The 4,168-nt window shown below is 38.9% G+C and overlaps 1 pseudogene; it reads right to left on the bottom strand.

Moving 5' to 3' along the window:
• Positions 1-3,170: 3,170 nt before the first annotated feature.
• On the bottom strand, positions 3,171-3,704 carry LOC145535762 (protein tyrosine phosphatase type IVA 1 pseudogene; annotated as a pseudogene).
• Between the last annotated feature and the right edge of the window lie 464 nt (positions 3,705-4,168).

Below are 4,168 nucleotides of genomic sequence, written 5' to 3'. Positions count from 1 at the left end.
TAAAACCTGGGCTTCTCAGGGTTTGGCTTGCTGCACTGTGGGCAACCAGACCTGGTTCAGTAATAGTACATCAGTTCTTAGACACCAAAGTTTGTTATCTCCCATCTTTAGATTCGGTTCTAATATTTTAAAAAAGCTAAACAAAGAGTTGTTGACCATAGCATGGATCACAAAATATGATTTTGGGAAGCTTCAGTCTAGGATTTTACACTGGATTATGTTTAATTATAGCAATTATAGGTGATGGTTTTAGAGTGTCTAAATTCACTTATTTCAATGAAGTTGATTACCCTCTATCAGGTAATGTGCTAAGTGTTTACATACAATGAAAATTGAGATAGGATTCTTACCTTTTAGGAAACAATTTCAAATATATTCAAATAAATTCAAACTTTGTATTAAAGCATACTAAGTCCTGCATACATTACATTACAGTAATAATAAGGTTCAATTAATTAATCAAATATTCTGGAGTTTTCAGCTGGCCTACAAATTACTATTTCTGCATTTAACACTTTTTAAAAATAGCTGCTGAAAGGCTAACTATACTAGTTAGCTATTGCTACAATAAGGCTGCATAATAAAACACGTCAATTTTTCATTGACTTGGGGTTTATCTGATTGAGGCATGGCTTAGCTGCTACCTAGTAGCTCCATTGGACTTAGCTACAGGTAATATTGGCACTTCCCAGGTGGCTCAGTGGCAAAAAACCCACCTGCCAATGCAAAAGACATGGATTCAATTCCTGATTGGGAAGATACCCTGGAGTAGGAAATGGCAACCCACTCCAGTATTCTTGCCCGGAGAATCCCATGGACAAGGAAGCCTGGCAGGTTATGCTTGGAGTTGCAAAGAGTCAGACACAACTGAGCAACTGAGCATGTACGCATAAGTAATATCAAATTTAAGTCTGCTCTATGTGTATCATTCTGCAACCCCAACTAAATGGGCAATGAAATAACTAAGGCATTTTTTTCTCATGGAGGTATCAAGGACCAAGCCAACCTCTGATGGATGATTTCAAGCCTTTGCTTATGTCACATTAACGTTCCATCGACTAAAACAAGATAAATGGCCCCATGCAAATTCAAAAAAACAGGGAAATGCAGTTCAACCACTATGAGGCCTTGGTAACAGGATGGAAGACTACTTCTACTGATAGTGAGAAATGAGACCAGTAATTCAATCTACCACAATTGTTGGCATTGTCCTTTTCTGTAAAAGTTGTCTGACCACTCTTTCTTCCAGAAGCAGTGATGGCTAAATTTCACCTTTGTGTTCCTGAAGTTGTTTATACTTATCTACCTATCACTGCACTTACAGTTTTCACAAAGTTGTATTAACTTTACAAGACTTACTTTATGAAGGCCGTTACAGTATCCTACCCTCTCTTGGAGTTCCAGGGCATTTCTCTTAGCCTAGAGTTTACAAAGCATTCAATACTCAACATTTCAACTAGTAAAGTGAGACTTTTATAAAAGTAATACAAGTATTTATTTATTGAAAGGGATGTCATTAACTTCCCTACTAATGTTGGTACCCACCTCATTTGAAATTGCTTTAAAGAAAAGTACTATGAATTTTGACATTTATCTGAAACAAAACATGTGTAATACTAATTTCTTTTTTTGGCCTCACCAGGTGGCATGCAGGATCTTAGTTCCCCAACTAGGGATGGAATCTGTGTCCCCTGCATTGGGAGCATGCGTCTTAACCACTGGACCATCAGGGATGTTCTCATGTAATACTAATTTAATTATTGCTCTTCTCCCTACTACAATTAATTAATTAATTTTAACTAACTTCCAATTTGAATAGTAGTTGGTAAATAACTTCTAATACATATGGAACAAAACATTGCAGAATTTCCAGAATATTTATTATAAGACTTTTAGCTACAATTAGAAAGTATTTTGACCTTTTAGAAATATTTACTGAATTTAAAAAACACTTGGAAAAATTTTACTGGCAATATAGCCACCCGCGAAAGCTGCCCATTCTTTCTCAGGTCCTCTCTGTTAAGCTGCACCCCAAAGTGCAAACTTTAACTGTAATTCTCTTTTGTCTGGAAACTGTATGCTCTGTGCAACAGAGATTGAACTATCAACAAGAGTTTTGTGTGTGTTTGATTTTTCAAAATGCAATTTTTAAAACAGCATAAACGTTGAGTTCATTGAAACAAATTCAAAATTACCTGAGACTTTGTACAAATCCAGCAAAATTAACGATTGTATAAATCCTGTGCTGTGTGCTGTGCTAAGCTGCTTCAGTCATGTCTGACTCTTTGTGACCCTAGGGACTGTAGCCCACCAGGCTCCTCTGTCCATGGGATTCTCCAGACAAGCTTACTGGAGTGAGTTGCCATTTCCTTCTCCAGGGGATCTTCCTGACCCAGGGATTGAACCAGTGTCTCCTGCATTGCAGGCAGACTCTTTACTGTCTGAGCCACCAGGGAAGCCCCTAATATATATCAATTGCAATATGGAAGACATACACATAAAATGAGCAGGTGATCACATAGGCCCTACCTTCAATGTGTGAAATGACTTAAGGAATAAACCTCCTAAGGAAGGACTGATGCTGAAGCTGAAACTCCAATATTTTGACCACCTGATGCAAAGAACTGGCTCATTGGAAAAGACCCTGATGCTGGGAAAGATTGAAGGCGGGAGGAGAAGGGGACGACAGAGGATGAGATGGTTGGATGGCATCACCGATTTGATGGACATAAGTTTGAGCAAGCTCCGGGAGTTGGTGATGGACAGGGAAGCCTGCTGTGCTGCAGTCCATGGGGTAGCAAAGAGTTGGACACAACTGAGTGACAACTGAACTGAAGGAGTATATGACGCTAAAAGTGTACGAGTATTGCGCTGGGTATTTTGGCACCTCACTACTCTAAATTTCTTGTATACTGATAAGATACAATTGCTACAAATACAAAACACATTTTAAATATTAGAGAGATAGAATCTTTTACTAAATGTCAAAGTAACATAAAACAAAGAGAGGGCTCTCATTCTGGCAAGCCTGTGGCCTGCGAAAACTGCCTTTCAATGTTCCTATGCAAGCGTCATTGGACTTGGTATTACCAAGCTCTCACAATGGCTGAAATAAATGAAGTTCCATCTCAAGTTTCCTTTCCAAGACCATAGCATCAGGCAGTGCTCTTTTACTGACTGGTGTAATGGTTATATCTGATGTTTCTGAGCCATAAGCACTTTGCAGGACAGTACTTCTCCAAATACAAAACTTGCCTGCTGTCAAAAGCTCCACATTGCTTTTGTCTTTTGAATTGCATCTTCATACTTCATTACCCCTTCAATTAATGCTAGGACAACCAGCACTGGAGCTCTCCTAAGACCTGTAGTCCAGTGGACCACAATATAACAACAAAGATCTTCACAAAATTTATTTCTTTGCAAGTTTTAACCACTTATGAATGATCTGGCTGGGTGGTGGTGTATCATCATCAAAAGGCCAGTTCAGAACCTGGATGCCTTCTTTCTCTAAAATGGTAGCCTTCTTTCTCTAAAATGGCAGTGTTGTAAGTTGCTTCACACACTCCTACTATGGTGGTAACTCCGTTCTTCTTAAGCTCCTGTAAGAATTTGACTAGGGACTCATTTCTTGGGCTGTGGGTGATCAGAAATCTCATATTCCTGTACGCCATCTCGACAGGAGCAGGGCAGTTCACCTCAATCATGTGAAAGTAATTAAAATTTAAAAATACAGAAAAGATATAAAAGAACTGGAGGCTACTTCAAAATATTAATACCCCAGTTGAAATTCTGAGTTGAATATGAAGTTAGGAGTAATAGGAAATGAAACCAACCTTCAAACAAAACAAGAAAGTATCAATGTTTCAGTAAAGAAATACTGAAGACCAGTGCACTCAGCTTCGCCTCCATTCAGGTCAGAATTCTTGCAAAATGGTCTGCTATTCAGTTCAGCTCTTCAGTGTCCAGGTTATTAATTTTCAGGGGAATCTCTCAGGTAGTAACAACTTTCTGGAATTCACTCGATTGCCCAGAAGTTGGACTGGGCCTATCAGTAATTCCTATTGCTTCTTGGACAGTCCATAGTTGTGTGACCAAGAACACTGGAGAACTGACAGATATGTACATTCAATGATGAATGTGGCCTAGTCAGACACCCAGTCCCTGGGTG

The sequence above is a fragment of the Giraffa tippelskirchi genome, chromosome X (genome assembly GCF_054371585.1).
Source record: "Giraffa tippelskirchi isolate mGirTip1 chromosome X, T2T-mGirTip1v1.2.pri, whole genome shotgun sequence".
NCBI classification, from domain to species: Eukaryota; Metazoa; Chordata; class Mammalia; order Artiodactyla; family Giraffidae; genus Giraffa; species Giraffa tippelskirchi.
This window is presented reverse-complemented; position numbering and strand designations above follow the sequence as displayed.